The sequence below is a fragment of the Dermochelys coriacea genome, chromosome 1, assembly GCF_009764565.3.
Source record: "Dermochelys coriacea isolate rDerCor1 chromosome 1, rDerCor1.pri.v4, whole genome shotgun sequence".
NCBI classification, from domain to species: domain Eukaryota; kingdom Metazoa; phylum Chordata; order Testudines; family Dermochelyidae; genus Dermochelys; species Dermochelys coriacea.
The window spans coordinates 54,541,684-54,562,133 of NC_050068.2; positions in this window are offsets into that span (position 1 = coordinate 54,541,684).

The window sequence follows — 20,450 nt, forward strand, 5'->3', positions numbered from 1 at the left end:
ATGAAGTTGACTCTACAGAAAGTGCTGTCAAATTCCCAAAGTAAACACAATGGAAGATAATTATTTTTCTCTAATCTCTTTCAGGTACAGTTATCTCAGGTGGTACAAGATATTAAGTGATACAAAAAATATCCAGACAAGTGTGATTTTTAAGTTGATGGTGTCCATTTAAGGGAACACTGTCAAGCGGACATGCCAAACCCATGGGAAAAAAAACCCCCACAGAAATTGGGCTTGTTTTTGGCTTAATTGGCTTGTGAGTTGCTTGTTGGCTAGTTTTTGGCTTGCAGCTTGTTACTACTTTTTTTTTTTTTTTTTGATTGGCTCCCGGCAAGCCAGGGCAAGGGGCAAGCAGGGACAAGGATGGGGGGGAAGAGAGTCAGGGGTGCACAGCGGGCCCACCACAGTCGCAGACTGCACACCGGGGGGATCCAGTCACATGGAGTGTTGGGGTTCATAGGGATTGGCTTGTTTTGGCCTTGTTTTGAAATGGGATAGGGTGATTTTTGGGTTATTGTGAAAGTCGGGGTGTTTATTTACTGCTTGAACGTTGGCAACTGTGCTGTCAAGGTGTCTGAGCCTAAAATTTGACCTACCTTAAATTTTTGCAGGCCTTGTCTAAACTGGGATTTTAGCCACTAGTGTAGATGCAGCAGTGTTAACCCCTAACGTACACACTATCTACACCAGTGCACCATGGTTCACATCAGTGCAGTTTATTCTGATTTGAAATGGCAACCACGTATAGCTTACTGTTTTGTATAATATGTTACTTATGGCACATGCATACCCACACAGGCAGGCAGGCAGGCAGGCAGGCACGCACACACACACACACACACACCCCCTCTCAGTAGATATCCAAGTCCCCAGTCTAGCAGGGGCGTCCATCAGTAGAACTCTACATAGATGCATCCTTTCAGAGAATGTTATTTAATTGGATTAATGATTCATTCATGTTGATAGACATTATTATAAGTGAGGCTGGTAGCACCACCTGTTATTAAGTTTGCCTGACACTTCCCATTATAAAATCCTGTTTTCAGTTGCTTAAAACTTTGCTAAACATTTAAAGGCTGGGCTGAAATTTTCCATGTCAAGTGTCTGCCTCTCGCTAGTTTTTTGTTTTGTTTTATAATTTTAGCCAAAACAGTTCAGCTGAGAACAAGGTTAGACAATAATATGTTGTTGTGCCCATGTTAAAAAATTCTGATGACCGTTTCTATAAGAAGCTCTTGCATCTCCCTGCTTTGGATCAGGGATTTAGTTGGGATGGGGGGGGGGGGTGGCCTTTGAATGAAGGATGTGCCTTTTGCCATGCCTTTTGCCCAAATTTGGCCAAGTTATAAGCCTTTGAAAATGGCAGTTAGTGCCCGCTCAAGGAGTTGTAGAACTTTGCAGCTAAATTCCCCCAAAGATTCAGGACACACTCCAACCAAGGGCATGCTACATGGGATGAGCAGGACCTTCACTTCAATTGCAGCCCTGGGCTGCTGAGGAATGGGCCAGATCTGGGTCTGGGCACTGGAACTGAAAATAGGGAGCTTTGTCTCTTCTGTGCTCTCAGTGTCACCCTGAGGATGTCCAGGGAATGTGGAGGAAAAAACGACCTGATCTGAATACAAAGGGGACAAAAGTCACACCTCTGCTGGCAGGGGTAGGAGATTGGGACAAGGAACCCTGGGTTAGTAGACTGGGAGTAGAGGGGAAAATGGGACCAGGACTTGAGTTCTGTGGAAGACTAGGACTGGCTTGGGAGGGAAACTGGGAATAGAAGCTAGGGAGGGAAACAGGGGGACAGGGAGCCATTGGGTGGGTAGCAGGGAGATTGGAATTGGAGAATGAGCTAGGCAGTGGGGAGACTGGGACAGTTTGGCCAAGGAGACTGGAAGTTTGAACCAATGAGGGGGGATAGAGGGAGACAGATCTGATGAGAAGTTGGGTGGGGATGGGTAGAACTGGGGCTGGCTGGGCAAAGACACTACGTTAAGGAGCTAGGTCAGTCACCCATTCTGGATAAGCAGCCCAGGGAAGGAGATTGGGACTGGAAGCCAGTGATGTTGGAGAACGTGGGTGGGAGCTCTGCGGGCATGACTGGAAACTGGGGTTGAGGAAGAGAAATAGATCAGACAAGGGGCAGCATGGGGACTGGCTGGGCAAGGAGACCAGGACTGTGAGGTGGTGAAGGAGACTGGAATGGGGAGTCCAGAAAAGGATGCTCAGACTGGCTGTGCAAGGAGACTGGGACAGGGTCGAGAAGCCTGAGGTTTAGAGACTGGCCCAGGGTAGGTGAGGAGAACGGGACTGTGGCAAGGCATTGGGGATGGGGAAGAGAAAGGACTGTGATAGGGATATTTTGGAGAGGACAGAGCAGAAGGGGTCAAGCTTGGGGGAAACAGACAGAAGTGTCTGTGCCCATTAGATATCATTCCCTTCCAGAGCCTGGAATGGTACCCGAGATTCCTGAGTCTCACCAGTCCACTGTTGTTCACAAAATTATATTATAAACTTTCAAAAATGAATACTACATAATGTGGCATTGTTCATTAGAATTAATACATCTTAACTAATTAGCCTCTCACAGTTTGTATGGCAACTTCCAACTTATCTTCGTACTATATGTTCCATTCTATGCATCCGATGAAGTGGGCTGTAGCCCACGAAAGCTTATGCTCTAATAAATGTGTTAGTCTCTAAGATGCAATAGTACTCCTGTTCTTTTTTGCGAATACAGACTAACACGGCTGCTACTCTGAACTCTGAAACCTGTCATAGCTGACCTGTATCTGTTGTGTGGATAAAGACAAAACTTCAGATTCCTGGCCTGTCCATCCAAAAAATTTTGTGATTGCTAAATTCTCTTAAATCAAAATATAATCAGGAAAAAATGGATCCATTGGCTTTTGTCTTAGGACTGTGCAGCTGGTTGAGCTTTCCTTTAGCCAGGCCAGCCTGCTTGTCACTAGCACTTGTCTTTTACAGCTGAGCCCAGAGCTTTGATTAAAGTCTTATATGCTTAGCAAACTATGCTGAGAGCATCTCCAGTGTAACCATGTTAAATGTGATTACTTTGCCCAAACTGAGCCCAAAAAGTTCATTCTAAATAAGCTGAAATACAGAAAATGAACAAAACTACAGAAATACCTGAAGCAACTTATTTTTATCAACATGTTGCTACAAACTGCAAATGGCAGTGCAAATTAAAACTCAGTCTAGACAATGAAAGATGTACAACATACTGCTTGTAAGGCTCCTCTCCTATCTGTTTTGCAACAAGGAGTATGAAATATGAGAGAGGCCATCTGGCTTATGCATGACTGCAGAGAATGTGTTTTCATCATAGATTCGAACCATCGCAGAGACATTTCTTGTACTAAAAAAAAAGAAGAAGTTTGAAAGATTAGGAGAAGGGAAAATTTTAATCTGAGGGTTTTCCTACGTTTGTTCGTACAGTATTAGAGTTCATATTTCAGCCTAGAAGAGACCATGTGGACATCGATTCATAACAAAAAATATTACAGAGCAGAGAATGCATTTGTATTTTTGTAATTACCAGTCTCAGTTATTTACAATTACTCCCTGGAACCTTCACAAAAAAAGTTACTAGAAGAATGGCCTGAAATATTTTAAATGTTTTGGGCTATTAATGTAGGATACTTGAGAACTATTAATTTTATACAGTTGAAGAAGAGAACCTGAATAGGATTAGGCCAGATGTTGCTTTGGGGTTTTTCCAACTTAAAATGGATTCTAAAAACATTGTGCTTGCTTCTGTTCTTGGGGATATTTCTATTGCAAATTATAAGAAACGGGGGTGGGGGGGAGTAGGGGGGATACCCTCAGCTGGTATGTAAGTCAGCAGAGCTCCATTGAGGTCAGTGTAAAAATGGTGTGAAGTCAGAATCAGGTTCAATTGGCCGCAGAGGACAGAACAATTAGGGGAGAGTTTGGGAGTGTTAGGAATCCTCTTATGACACTGTGTGTGTTTCACGCCTCACTGGAACCTGTACAGGGGGAACAGAGCACCACTACCAGGCTCCTAATCCCTGTCACGAGCCAGTGGGGGTGTGGAATGGACTGGCATGGTCTTGGGAATGGGTGTTGCTTTGGCTCCACCCCAGCCCCCATGTACCAGCCACACATCAGAGCCAACACAGAGAGGGAAGTATTCTGACCTGGCTAAAAGGCTGGTACTGATTACTCTGTTGCTGGAGCAAAGGGAGAGCATTAAGTAAACTCTCATCATCCATCAGCGATTTCCAAAGCCAATATATCTAAGAATGAGACCTTACCAGTCCTAGTGCAATGTCCTTCCCTGTGCCATAACCCCTATTTCATTTAGTTTAGGGATGAATTAGCCCCTAGTTCTGGAACTGGCTTCCCAAATGGGAACCTCTGAACCCAACTTGCTGCCCTGCTGAATTCAATGGGGCTTAGTAAAGGCTCAGGAGTCTGCCCACATGGGCCAGCTTGCACAACGGGGATCACCAGTGTTACCAGATGTGCCCGTTACTTTGGGGTATGCTCATTTATTCGGGTTACTCTTCGGGGGGGGCTGTAATTCTATTAATGTGCTGCTTATGTCACTTGTGTGTTCATATGGAGTTCTCCTTCTTCCTTCTCCAAATCCCCTCCCAATGGAGCTATCCTGCATGCCCTAGGTTCCCCGGGGCTGTGTTCCTCCAGGCCTAGAACTAGATGAACCTGTGTGTGCATGCACGCACGCATGCACGCACACACAGCAAGTCTGAGCGGACTGGATCAATCAGCACTCTTCAGCTGTTCCCCTCATATGTCCTTGTGCTCAGTGAGCTGGGTTAAGCAGCACTTTTCAAGCTGGTACCCTTATGTGCTTCTGGTCTCAATGGGCTGAGTTGAGCAGCACTCTCAGCTGCCACCCACTTATGTGCCCCAAGTTTAGCATGTCCTTATCCCACTTTCACATTATAATTGTACTGGTAGTAACCAACTTGATGAGGAAACCACACAGTATTTTTGGGTGCTACAGGGATCTTTTAGCTTAGGTAAAAGAAGCGTTGCTGAAGAGTAAATGGGAGAAGCTAAAGACACAAATGAGTAAAATTCAGAGAGTGAGAGAGAAACACCCACCTTAACCATAAGGGTTATTTATTGAATAATAATGATAACCATACAAGGAGAGACTAAACCAACATAGCATCTATTATTAAAGGGTAATACCTGAGGCAGAAAGGAAAACACAGAGAGAGAGAGAAAGAAGGGGATCTCACCACTCCATGAGGCTTGAACTGGTTGGAGTTCACTGGTGATGGTAGCAGCTCAGGGTCCTGAGTACTGGAGATAGGCAGAGCCCCCAGCACAATCAGTCAGGTGTGATGGAGTCCCAGTGGAACTGATGCAGAGTTTGAGTCTAAGCATCAGAACACTGACTGGAGGGTGAGTAGCGATTTTTGTAGAGAAAATACAAGGGTTCCAGGGAGAACACTAGATTTGTTTATAGGTAAACTGATGACTCAAGGGTTTTCTTTAGGCTAGACAATAGGAGCTGATCACTCTTGGCTCTGGGTGGTGTTTTCTTCCAGGGAGCTCACAATGCAACTAAGCTGCTTCAGTATTTTGGACATCAATCAAGGATTTATTACTAGAATTGGTCTGATAATTGCCAAGCTGGGTGTGTGCAGGCGTAGGTTCATTAACATCTGGAGCAGAGATTCCCATGATGCAGTGCCTCCCTGCTTTTCTGGTCCCAGAGTTCAGTGCGGCTCTCCATTCTGTATGCAAATTGAGAAGTCTCCCTGTCCCATCTTTCATGCAGATGAGGCTAGGGGAGTTGTCTCTGTTCTTCATTCTGATATGTCTCATAATGAAGATGTCTTAATCTTGTCACCCTTGTCAGGAGGGGTCTAGGTGTGTTTCCCAATGCCCTTCACTGCTCTCTGAAAGTTTCTCTCTCTGGTGGGTTTTGGTTCAAACAGAGGCTGTGGGGGGGTGTCTTTCATGAATCAGACAGGCTGGATACTGCACCCTGGTTCCCCAAGAACACAGAGCTGACTGGTATCACCAGTTGTAAGCTGTTTACAGCAGATTCCCCCAATCTTGGTTCTGCTTTCATGGCGTAAACTGGTAGTAACTCAGATGAGGTTAGCAATAGCTGCATTGGTGCTAAGTAGGTGCAAGTCAGATCAGATTCATGGCCCCTGTCCTTTCACGTCTTGTATTGCAACATATATATTTACAATCCTATGTAAATTATAAATCAGTTTGTAAGCACCTAGAGAATAATAGGAATAGTGATAAAGAATAACCAATATGTATGTACTTATCAAGAACAAATACATGCCAAACCAACCTAATTTCCTTCTTTGACAGAGTTATTAGCCTGATAAACAATGTGTTGCAATAACCTAGCATCAATTGCACCTATGTAACATACCTAATTCCACAACAATGGAAAGAGGAAAGACAATGGAAGGAGGAAAAACACTAGTAGGGTTCAGGGGATTCATTTGTCTACACAATTTTTATCTAAATTTTCTTTGTGACAAGGTATAAAGGTGCTTCTTTATCCCTAGGGTTACAAGGAGAACCCAGGTTCCCTGCCTAGCACATATGAATGGCTTGAATGAATGACCTGGAAAGGGGCTATGAAAAACACTGAAGCAGCAGCTGTTAGGGCAGCTACTGAAGGGGAAGAGAGTGTGCTGTGCTAACAGCTGGAACCAATTCTCTAGTGGCTGGGACCAAGTGTTCTGAGTTGCTTTGCTCTTGTTTTGAATCTTTTTGTGTCAAGCCAGTCCTGAGAAAAGGGCCATGGACTGAACTGTAGTTTGGAGCTTTATTTTCCCCTTCTCTTGCTGGTTTTTCTGTCTGCTGGCTTCCACACTTCCTTTCCTTAACCACAGCCAGAAGCCCCACATAACTCTTGATGCTATGAAGCTGGCAACTGGGGAGTGGTAAGCTTTCAGGTTCTTTAGTGTAAACCAAGAATTGTCAGCATTTTGGCCATTTCTAATAGGATTTTTTTCTACCTTATAATAAATGTTCTGTTATTTTTAAGCATTTTAGTTTATTTATCATAAGTACTTCCCGTGCTGAGGTTTCCAAATGGGATCTGGGGACCACCAGGGCTGGCCAAGTGGTGCAATTCATTCTCATACAGCTCTGCGCCCCACTTAAGTCCCCTCAGAACAGGACTTAAGTCAGTGGGTCTCAAACTTTTTTTTTACTGCTGACCACTGTTCTCTCTAAGCTGTGTGTATGTGCGCGCGCACACAGACCCTAAACCCTGCACACACAGCGAAACACCGTGCGCACAAAAATTTGCACAGAAGAAATTTTTTGTGCACATGGCCCGTCAAAAATTAGAGAGACCATTGCTGGTGACCCCTTTCACATCACAAGCCTCTGAGTGCGACCCCCCCCCAATAAGTTAAACACACTGTTTAATATATTTAACACCGTTATAAAGGCTGGAGGCAAGCAGGGTTTGGGGTGGAGGTTGACAGTTCGCGACCCCCCATGTAATGACCTCTCAACCTCCTTAGGGGTCCTGATCCCCAGTTTGAGAACCCCTAACTTAAGTGGAACTTAAGCAATACATAGACCTTGTATGGCCCTCTACCCAGGGGTAAATTTCATTCTTGGTCTGGACACTAATTGTGTTAAGAGGAGTAATAATCCATTAAATACTTTCATAATATTATTTTTCCACGCAAGTAATTGCTGTAACTGCCATAGGAACGTGATGTGATTGAGAATGAAAAAGGAAGTTGACAATAAATCCATCTCTCTATTAAGATGTGGTTCACCTTAGGCCTTATGAGATAGAGAAGACCCTCTTTTGACAATGAAGTTGTCATTTTATGTATAAATATATTTCTAGTGCTAATGTTTATAGCATAGTTAAGCAAAATTTACTATAGGGTGCTATTTAAACCTTATGCCCAGTCTATTTGAAAGTTACCTAGTACTACTTACATGCATGACATCAACAGTGTGCCAGGTATTTTACTGACAAGTATAACAGTAATGGTCCTGATTCTCCTCTCATTCTACAGCATTACTACTCTGGTGTAACTGCATTCTGAACTCAACTGTAACTGAATTCAGTAGAGTTATACATGACTAGAGCATATGTAAGTGGAGAATTAGGCCCAAAGACCCTGCTCCAAAGAGGGCCAGTAGCTGTATGAATTTGGTGTCTGTTGAATTCGACATGGACAAGAAAACTTGTTTGGTAATAATACACACATAAGGACTGGGGGCAAGAAGCAGAACTCCTTAGTTGCTGGATGTGTTTGTGTCATACAGGACTGGACCAGTGGCAATTGTTTTAATTTCACATGCTCTTGACAAAACCAACAAGCACAGGAGCAAGGCCATTTAGTGCGACAAAAAAGTTCTATTTAATATAACGAACTAAAAGGGGAGAAAAAAGCCTCTAGGTCTGGAAGCTGACTATGTAAGGTAGAATTCTAGTGAATTTAACCAAATGAGGAATGACACTATAGACAGATTGGGTGTTTTGATTATCTGGCCTACCTTGGAACAGTTGGTCTCTTGCTATATGGAACAACTCAATTCCCAGGAATACTGTAAAAACCTCAAAAATTACACTACCTAGGTGGAAACCATTCCTAATACAAAGAGACCCCCAGTTCATATGGTGCACAAGGAATCAAGAGCTGCAAAATTTAGACATTTAGTTAGTGGCAGAACTCAAACTTTTGAAAATTAACAGTGCAGGCTGTGAAAGGGGCTAGTGAGTTACCTAATCTTAGGGGGACAGATTTTGAGATTTTACTCTGCTCTTACTCAGGGAAACTCCCATTGTCTTCAGGCAAAAACATTTCTTTCCCTGCCAGCTCATGTTCACCTCATCTACCCTGAAAGCAATCTCTTAGATCACATCCAGTCAGCATTCAGCTCTCTTCTGGATGAACAGAAGTCATTTGTTTAGAAACAAAAATCTGCAAACATTCTGGAATTTTCAACATCCTTCATCTCTTTTCTCCAAAACACATACATGAGACTTTGCATCCAGGTATCCCTGTGCTGTGAATGGCCACAGCCTTCCATGGGAGCAGCATCTCTCCCTTCATTAGGTCTGACCATACCCCCGTCCCTGCCTTTCTCACCTCCCTCCGGAAAACTGAGGCAAAAAGTAGAAGTCATCTAGTTTAAATCAATGCTCTGTGATCAGAAGAGTCAATGTGTAATGTAATGCAAATGCTTTGAATACGCAACCCAACTGTAGAATCAATAAACTGCTTCATGCACATAGTCAGAAACACTGGCTGTTTTTCCTCAGCAAAGGTCCTGCAGACATCCATAATATTGTCCCTTAATGCAAGGGTCTACACATTGGGAAATCTCTCACTCATCCACCTTGTTTGCAGAGACATTTTATGAATAATGGATTTCATATATGTGGAGAGCAGAAGTAGTAAGGGAAAAGAGACTACACATTCCTTCAGGGGGGTTCTTTTTAACCTCTCCAGGAGGGAGCTGCAGCTACAAAAAATGGCAACTAATAGTGAGTAAAAAGAAATTTGTGGGAAATGAGAGAGAAAACTGCATCCAAAATCATGGGCCTTAGCATCCAGTTACAGCATATGAACAAGTCCCTTTAACTTAGCTTTGATGGGAGTTACTCATATCCTGTGGTGGGAGAATAATGCCGAGAGAAATGATAAATCAGAGTTGGAAAAGATCTACAATACATAGTAGGTCAAGTCATCCGCCCTGCCACAGCAAGCAGCTCTACCCAGACAGCTGACACCAATTTAGTCTGTAAACACCATTAATGATATTAAAAGCTGGCTTGAGATTCATTTTCTGTGGAAAACATTCCCTTTTCTTTGAGTATATATTTATGTGGGACTTGATTAAGACATTTACGATGAGACAGTGCGAACTCTTTTCTCCCTAACACTGTCCTCTCACTTTTAATTTTGCAGGATCTCTGCATTCTGCCCATTTTATATTTACTTTTCAACAACTTTCATTCAATGGGGGAAACCATGGCTAAAGTTCCCCCTCCCCCACGCACAAACAAAACTGTCTCCCACAAGGAGCAACCAACGGATGGCTTTGTATATTTCCATGTACAATAACTCTGTACGAAACATGCAATTGAGCTTTTGCTTTAATGGCTGTCCAAAGGAGCTAGTTAAGATGCAAGACAAGGATTACACTTCCTTACCAAAAATACCTAAATCAAATTTAACAGAGTCAAGTACATTTAAGACTTAGTCTGGTACAGTCCGGCTTCACAACTAAGCTTAGGCTAACATTAAGACTATACCTAATGAAACAAATACAGGCCATTAGCAGAAATTTGTGAATTCTAATATGCTTTGGCTTGTTGCCTTTGCAGAAAGGACAGTGCATTTGCCGGCATAATACACAAATTGGACAGAGAGGCAAATGGCATGGGGTATGGTAGCAGAGTGCAATCTTTCAGACATTCTGCACTATTTAGTTGCTCTAAAAACATGCCCATAACAACTCAGAAATTATGTTCACTGCAAAACCTGGCATGGAGCACTGGAAACCTTTTAGGGGCTCTTTATCAATTTCCTGCCTTTGCCAGAATGAGGCTAATTTGCTCCTATTTCAGAAGTCTCGAGCAGAGTGCAAAAAGAGAGACTGGATTGTCAGCATTATTGAAAGGATTCATGATTAGTCACACTCACTTGAAGGCAAGTTACTTACCAGACACTACACCACTCATTAACAGACCTGCAAGCTGGCAGCCCTCCAGCAACTGAGCAACAGCTCCAGGCCTGGCAGACCCAAGAGGACCAATGAAATCCTGTATTCTCTCACACCCTGAAGTGCAAGAGGCCAGTTTAGGCATGCCTGGGTGAAATTGGCTCCCTAGGAGCTCAGTGGATCTGTTTGTTTTGTGCTCTATATAGCTTAAAATTCAATTATTCAGGAGCCCAACTTGTGCTAACATCAAGGTAACAGCTTGGTGTGTTACTCTGAAACTGTTACCTATGTAACCCTTCTGCCCATCAGAGGTGGTAGCAACAAGGCCCAGGTTCAATATCTAGGGGTTCCATTCCAATAACACAATGCAAAACCGGCTCGAGCCCCCATCCAGTGACCTGGGACAAATATATACCACCCCCGCTGCGCGCCTCCAAGAGGCAATACTTCCCCTCTTGCAAGCACAGAGTCTGAGTGTAGCAAAAGCCTTTTAATAACAGAGAGAAATAATGTGGCATTATGTTGGGGAAACACCACCAACAGGATTCATAACACAACTCATGAGCAAAAACCCCACCGCAAGCAAATTGGGGCATGTCCTTTCCCTTTGGTTCTTCAGTCCAGCAACCCAAAATCACCCAAAGTCCCAAAAGTCCAACATCCCAAAAGTCTCTGTCCCTTGTCCGGGCAGCCCCAGAGTTCAAAAGTTTATCTGCAGTGTTTTACCTCTCAACCTGTATGGAGATGGGGGGGGGGTTGAAGGGGCATTTTACGTGGTCCAAAGCTGATTGCCCCACCTCTCCATGGGGCTCCGCTCTGCTCCACTTCACCAGCCATTCCACGAATCACTCCTCTCTGCCAACCACCCCATGAGCTGCTCCAGGCATCTGACAAACTGCTCTGCTCCACCAGCTGCTCTGCTCTGCCCTGCCCTGCCTTGCCAGCCGCCCTGCAAACTGCTCCACAATATACCTTCAGGCTCCCTCCCACTTAACGCAACACTCAATGATTTCAGCTATTAGTAAGTTTAGCTCTTTTGTGATTTCAGCTTGTAGTAAGGGAGCCTCAGGGCTAGTGCACCATTAGCCCAAAGTGAATTCAGCTCAGCAGCCTATAACTAGACTCCTAATAGAATCAAAATCAGCTCTGATATCCCACAATGAAGAGAAGAGAAGAGAAAGTGCAATTAGCATGTAAGACCCTCACCAGGAGACCCACACCACCAAGTATTAATACCTGTCACTACTCACCCTCTCTATTCACTGGCTTTTGGAACCCATGACCCTTGCCTAGCAAGTGCTGCTTAGTTGATGGTGAGTCTCTCCATCACAACAGAAGGCCAAGTACAGTTCCACTGTCCTTGATTCACATAATCCGGATAATAACAGTTTATTCCTGCCCCAATAACAGAGAAACTTGGGCTCCTACAGCAGCCAAAGTGACCATCTAGGCAGGGTGCGTGTGCCTATGCAAATGCCCTGAAGTTCTTTTCCACAACCCACCAGGACTCGCCACCAGATGTCAGGGTAGAGCTCATCCAGACTCTGCTTACACCTACATGGCGCTCCTACTTTGTCCCCACGGTTCACTTTTCATTAATCAGAAAATTGTTTCAGGGGCATGTCAGTTTAGAGCCTTTTCTGCCCTGCTTCAGCTCTTACCTCAGTTCTAGAAAGTAAACCAGGAACTCTAGGAAACCCCCATCTGATCAGACAAGTGAGTGGTCTATCTTATTCACTGTCCTGTCTCTGAAAGTGGTGAGTACCAGATGCTTAGCAAGAAGGTGCAATGAACTCCATAAAGGATAATTATAGTATAACCTGCCAGCAGGGAAGTTTCTCCCTAGCCCATGTCAGTTTATGGATAGCTTATGCCCTACAGGGAAGGCAGGGTGACCCTGCCGACAGGGCATGGGCCTGGGACTCAGGAGACCTGGGTTCCACTCCCAGCCCTGCTACTAGTCTGTGGGTGACCTTGGGCAAGACATTTCCCCTGTATCTCATAGATTCATAGATATTAAGGTCAGAAGGGACCATTATGATCATCTAGTCTGACCTCCTGCACAAGGCAGGCCACAGAATCTCACCCACCCACTCCCACGAAAAACCAGTTTTACCATCTGTAAAATGGAAACAATATAGAGCCCTTTCAGATGTACTGATTGAAAGCTCTGTATAAGAGTTAGGCATTATTATGAAAGCCCCAGTTCAGCAAAGCACTGGAGCACGGGTTTTAAAGCTTTGCTGAATAGAGCTGGGCTGCTGAACCACAGCCTAAAGCACGAAGGTTTATAACTTTTAAATTCTATTCAATATAACAGTGGATGTCCTCATTATCCATATAATTGTTTAATTCTCCTGAATCTCTTGGCTGCAGTGATCTCTTAGGGCAAAGGGATCCACTGAATAATTATGCATTGCTTTAACAAGTCGCTCCTTTTATCCATTTTCGATCTGCTGCGTTTCATTTCCATTGACTCCCCCTATGTTCCTGTGAGAGAAGGTAAGTAGGACAGCACAATTTACATTTCATGCCTCTTCATACCATTCATTATCTTGCATCCCTCTACCATGATCCCTCTTAATCATCTCCACTCTAAACTAAACAATGCCAATCTTTTCAATCTCTCTTCATACCATGCATTTGCTGCTTTCACTTGTTCCCATCTCTTCCCCTCCTCCCACCCCCACTTCCGTTCTTCTTTAAAAGTATCCAATGTGCAAGCTAATCTCCCAGGATGTTTTACAACAATTAGGGAGGAAGGTTATAAAATTGTATCATTGTCACCACGTGCAGTACTCTAGGCTGAGGGCTTTGCTGGAAGAAACACATTAAGGATTTACATCAGGTATTAAGGCCCGCATGCATGAATGTGTACAGGGAATAATTATTTCATGTAACAATTTGAAGCTAAGCGAAGTTTCCATAGGGGAAAACCTTCTTATTAGTTAATCAGTCCTGCCTTTCCCTATCCCTTTCCCATAAACAATATTTTAAGCAAAGGGCACTGCACAGTATGCCTCCATAAAGCTATATTTGTGTAAACACATAAACACATAAACACCACCCTATATCGGAAACCTACTGACCGCTATTCCTACCTACATGCCTCTAGCTTTCATCCAGATCATACCACTCGATCCATTGTCTACAGCCAAGCGCTACGATATAACCGCATTTGCTCCAACCCCTCAGACAGAGACAAACACCTACAAGATCTCTATCATGCATTCCTACAACTACAATACCCACCTGCTGAAGTGAAGAAACAGATTGACAGAGCCAGAAGAGTACCCAGAAGTCACCTACTACAGGACAGGCCCAACAAAGAAAACAACAGAACGCCACTAGCCATCACCTTCAGCCCCCAACTAAAACCTCTCCAACACATCATCAAGGATCTACAACCTATCCTGAAGGACGAGCCATCGCTCTCTCAGATCTTGGGAGATAGACCAGTCCTTGCTTACAGACAGCCCCATAATCTGAAGCAAATACTCACCAGCAACCACACACCACACAACAGAACCACTAACCCAGGAACCTATCCTTGCAACAAAGCCCGTTGCCAACTCTGTCCACATATCTATTCAGGGGATACCATCATAGGGCCTAATCACATCAGCCACACTATCAGAGGCTCGTTCACCTGCGCATCTACCAATGTGATATATGCCATCATGTGCCAGCAATGCCCCTCTGCCATGTACATTGGCCAAACTGGACAGTCTCTACGTAAAAGAATGAATGGACACAAATCAGACGTCAAGAATTATAACATTCAAAAACCAGTTGGAGAACACTTCAATCTCTCTGGTCACTCGATCACAGACCTAAGAGTGGCTATACTTCAACAAAAAAGCTTCAAAAACAGACTCCAACGAGAGACTGCTGAATTGAAATTAATTTGCAAACTGGATACAATTAACTTAGGCTTGAATAGAGACTGGGAATGGATGAGTCATTACACAAAGTAAAACTATTTCCCCATGGTATTTCTCCCCCCCACCCCACCCCCCACTGTTCCTCTGATATTCTTGTTAACTGCTGGAATTAGCCTACCTGCTTGTCACCATGGAAGGTTTTCCTCCTTTCCCCCCGCTGCTGTGGGTGATGGCTTATCTTAAGTGATCACTCTCCTTACAGTGTGTATGATAAACCCATTGTTTCATGTTCTCTGTGTGTGTGTATATAAATCTCTCCTCTGTTTTTTCCACCAAATGCATCCGATGAAGTGAGCTGTAGCTCACGAAAGCTTATGCTCTAATAAATTTGTTAGTCTCTAAGGTGCCACAAGTACTCCTTTTCTTTTTGCGAATACAGACTAACACGGCTGCTACTCTGAAACCTGTCATTATGCAAGGCACTGAATTTAGCCGTATAGAGTGGAAATCTGTCAACTTCATGAAAAAACTCGCACAGATACAGACAGACATCATCTTCCTCTCCAAATGCAAACAGATGGACATCATACCGAAAGGACTGAAGGTAAAAAATCCATTACAATCTACATACCACACAGACTATGCTGACAGCTTGTGCCACACACTCTCAAGGAAACTGCGGAACCACCTGATTAACATCCTCTACAGCAAACAGGGAAAGATTAAGAATGAGCTCTCAAAACTGGATACTCTCATAAAGAACCAACCTTCCACACAAACTTCCTCGTGGCTGGACTTTACAAAAACTAGACAAGCCATTTACAAAACACACTTTGATTCTCTACAAAAGAAAAAGGACACTAAGCTATCTAAACTACTATATGCCACAAGGGGCCACAACAATGGTTCCCGTAACCCACCCAGCAATATTGTTAATCTATCCAACTATACTCTTAGCCCAGCGGAAGAATCTGTCCTATCTCGGGGCCTCTCCTTTTGCCCCTCCACCCCCACGAACATGATACAGTTCTGTGGTGACCTAGAATCCTATTTTCGACGTCTCAGACTCAAGGAATATTTCCAACACACCTCTGACCAACATATTAACCCACAGAGACCTTCCTGCTAACACTACAAAAAGAAGGATTCTGGGTGGACTCCTCCTGAAGGTCGAAACAGCAGCCTGGATTTCTACATAGACTGCTTCCGCCGACGTGCACGAGCTGAAATTGTGGAAAAGCAGCATCGCTTACCCCATAACCTCAGCCATGCAGAACACAGTGCCATCCACAGCCTCAGAAACAACTCTGACATCATAATCAAAAAGGCTGACAAAGGAGGTGCTGTCGTCATCATGAATAGGTCGGAGTATGAACAAGAGGCTACTAGGCAGCTCTCCAACACCACTTTCTACAAGCCATTACCCTCTGATCCCACTGAGAGTTACCAAAAGAAACTACAGCATTTGCTCAAGAAACTCCCTGAAAAAGCACAAGAACAAATCCGCACAGACACACCCCTGGAGCCCCGACCTGGGGTATTCTATCTGCTACCCAAGATCCATAAACCTGGAAATCCTGGACGCCCCATCATCTCAGGCATTGGCACCCTGACAGCAGGATTGTCTGGCTATGTAGACTCCCTCCTCAGGCCCTTCGTTACCAGCACTCCCAGCTATCTTCGAGACACCACCGATTTCCTGAGGAAACTACAGTCCATTGGTGATCTTCCTAAAAACACCATCCTAGCCACTATGGATGTAGAAGCCTTCTACACCAACATTCCACACAAAGATGGACTACAAACTGTCAGGAACAGTATCCCCGATACTGTCACGGCTAACCTGGTGGCAGAACTTTGTGACTTTGTCCTGACCCATAACTATTTCACATTTGGTGACAATGTATACCTTCAAATCAGCGGCACTGCGATGGGTACCCGCATGGCCCCACAGTATGCCAACATTTTTATGGCTGACTTAGAACAACGCTTCCTCAGCTCTCGTCCCCTAATGCCCCTACTCTACTTGCGCTACATTGATGACATCCTCATCATCTGGACCCATGGAAAAGAAGCTCTTGAGGAATTCCACCATGATTTCAACAATTTCCATCCCACCATCAACCTCAGCCTGGACCAGTCCACACAAGAGATCCACTTCCTGGACACTACGGTGCTAATAAGCGATGGACACATAAACACCACCCTATATCGGAAACCTACTGACCGCTATTCCTACCTACATGCCTCTAGCTTTCATCCAGATCATACCACTCGATCCATTGTCTACAGCCAAGCGCTACGATATAACCGCATTTGCTCCAACCCCTCAGACAGAGACAAACACCTACAAGATCTCTATCATGCATTCCTACAACTACAATACCCACCTGCTGAAGTGAAGAAACAGATTGACAGAGCCAGAAGAGTACCCAGAAGTCACCTACTACAGGACAGGCCCAACAAAGAAAACAACAGAACGCCACTAGCCATCACCTTCAGCCCCCAACTAAAACCTCTCCAACGCATCATCAAGGATCTACAACCTATCCTGAAGGACGAGCCATCGCTCTCTCAGATCTTGGGAGATAGACCAGTCCTTGCTTACAGACAGCCCCCCAATCTGAAGCAAATACTCACCAGCAACCACACACCACACAACAGAACCACTAACCCAGGAACCTATCCTTGCAACAAAGCCCGTTGCCAACTCTGTCCACATATCTATTCAGGGGATACCATCATAGGGCCTAATCACATCAGCCACACTATCAGAGGCTCGTTCACCTGCGCATCTACCAATGTGATATATGCCATCATGTGCCAGCAATGCCCCTCTGCCATGTACATTGGCCAAACTGGACAGTCTCTACGTAAAAGAATGAATGGACACAAATCAGACGTCAAGAATTATAACATTCAAAAACCAGTTGGAGAACACTTCAATCTCTCTGGTCACTCGATCACAGACCTAAGAGTGGCTATACTTCAACAAAAAAGCTTCAAAAACAGACTCCAACGAGAGACTGCTGAATTGGAATTAATTTGCAAACTGGATACAATTAACTTAGGCTTGAATAGAGACTGGGAATGGATGAGTCATTACACAAAGTAAAACTATTTCCCCATGGTATTTCTCCCCCCCCACCCCACCCCCCACTGTTCCTCTGATATTCTTGTTAACTGCTGGAATTAGCCTACCTGCTTGTCACCATGGAAGGTTTTCCTCCTTTCCCCCCCCTGCTGTGGGTGATGGCTTATCTTAAGTGATCACTCTCCTTACAGTGTGTATGATAAACCCATTGTTTCATGTTCTCTGTGTGTGTGTATATAAATCTCTCCTCTGTTTTTTCCACCAAATGCATCCGATGAAGTGAGCTGTAGCTCACGAAAGCTTATGCTCTAATAAATTTGTTAGTCTCTAAGGTGCCACAAGTACTCCTTTTCTTTTTGCGAATACAGACTAACACGGCTGCTACTCTGAAACCTGTGTAAAATACGTACAGGGAGATTCGTATGTGCTGAAGAAATTTAGCTGCTGTATGAAGGGGAGTCCTAGCTGGGAGAAATAGCTCCAAAAAGCCCGCACCAAGTTACAAGCTGGGGTGATTATAGGTTTGTATATAGAAAAGGAGTACTTGTGGCACCTTAGAGACTAACAAATTTATTAGAGCATAAGCTTTCGTGAGCTACAGCTCACTTCATCGGATGCATTTGTTGGAAAAAAAATAGGTTTGTATATATATTTTGTTCAAGTCTACAACGATGCCTTGGGCTGTGATTTCAGCATTGCAAGCTTGGGCAGGATCAGTAATTAGATGAGACACCTCCGAGGAATCGCTCTGTTGCAGGAAGCAGTATTGGTGATTCAGCAGGTGGCACTCTTCCTCCTGAGTTCATCACTGAACCAATTCCTCCCTCCCCCCCCAAAACACGAGGGAGGACAGTGCTGCTGAAAAGTGCTGAATTCTGGATGCAACATTACACCACGCTCTTGCCTATTTGGTAGCTTTAAAGCTTCATATTAACCTATTGTCCTATCTGAGTTCCAACCTGGGTATTTATAGCCATAATTCTTAGTACATTCCAAGGGATTTGCAAAGTTTTGGGATGTCCTGGTCATTCCTCATTTTCTCCAGCCACACCCCTCTCCTCAGCAGCTGAGAAAGCATACAGGCTGACACTGACTTGACTGCTAGACCTGCTGGCTGTGTAGTGCAAGCAGCTACAGAGTACCTGAGGCTCTGGCCCTATATATAGGGATAGTACTTGGGTAACAATTGGAGATGAGAGCAGGAGCAATTAATTGTTTGAGACAAATCACAATGCCTATTTTCCTATAATTGATGCCCCTTTTGGGGCACCTATTCCATTTCCCAAGTCAAGCTATGTAGATTTTGTATTAGGCAAACATTTCCTTGCGAGAGGATAAAGCATTTAAGTGAGAGATTTAGTTATCACACTCCTTTCTCTCTCTCACTCCTAATTTATACAAAAGTCCCCCAGGGTAATGTACAAGAGAGAGCAGATTGGAACCATTCATTTGAATGATGTCACACTCACCTACTGTACCTATAAGGCGTTATCATTTGCTAACACGATGCTTTCTCTATAGCTAACAAATATCTTTTAAAAATAAAGGAATCCATTTCCAGGAAAAATCCTATAAAATAGCAGTTTTCTCTAGATGGAAATACATTTACAAGGTTGTGTTATGTTTAATCAATGTTACCATTTGATGGAAAACCTTGAATATGACCATCAGGTGCATAGCCGAAAGAATACAGCTGGTGGATCTGCCTCTCCCTTCCCACCGCTTTATGTTTTATAGGGGAAAGAGCATTCAGCTCCTATTCTTAGGCAGCAGTAAATACTAGCATACACTGAGTGATGTACTAAATGAGACACAGCTTACAGTCACTGTCACCACAACCAGTCTGAAGCAATTGTCCCTATGCCATTTCCAGCCACTTCTTTAAACAAGTCACCTTTTAAATGCATGTCACAAATGATCTTCTTAGCTCTGATTTGGGCTGCTGACCTAAAAAAAAAAAAATCTTTTGATCCAGATTCCCCACCCTGTCAACACAGTCACCTGCCATGCTCGCATAGCTAGCCTGGTCTACCGCAGATGGCAAAGAATGAATAATCTCATTCTTCAGAGATTATCTTATTGGCCATAGATGAGTCTGTCAGCGGCCAACCGATACCCAGAGCTTTCTGTGGTGATATTAATGACATCAGGCCTGTCAACAGCAGCAAGGAAACCCTACGAGCTGCAGCCAGCATTCCATGGTGATGACAGGGAACTTAATGCTAGAGTCCTCAATGCAAACCCAAATCAGATGTTAGCTGATAGCTTTTCAGAAAGTTGAGTGTACATGAATGTGAGAGTGGCGGATGAGCAGCAGGAGAAGGTTAATGCAAAATACCTAATAATCCCTAAATTATGTGTTACAATCCACCAGTGGTTCCAGGGGAGTTTCCATTGGGTTCTGTGACTCAGCAAATCTACTGTAACAAACTATGATCTATAATTCTAAAATTGCCACTAAAACCACTGGTCTCTTTTCAGATGAGGGCTCCTCTTGCTACCATACTTATGAAATCCATCATCTTGCTCTTGGATCTAATGTAACATGTTGACAAAGGCAAGAAAACCCAAATTCTGTGTGTTTGGCACAATCATTTTCAAAGTTAAAATCCATTCCAGTCAGTATTTCCTGCTACTTATGGAGGTAAACTCAGCATTGCAAAACAGCTGCTTTATGGCAACCCAAACTACAAATGCGATGAAGCGTACGCTAGTGTCTTGTATTGCCACCATGCCAGGTTCACCAGGAGATGGCAGTGCATCATACTGCCTTTACA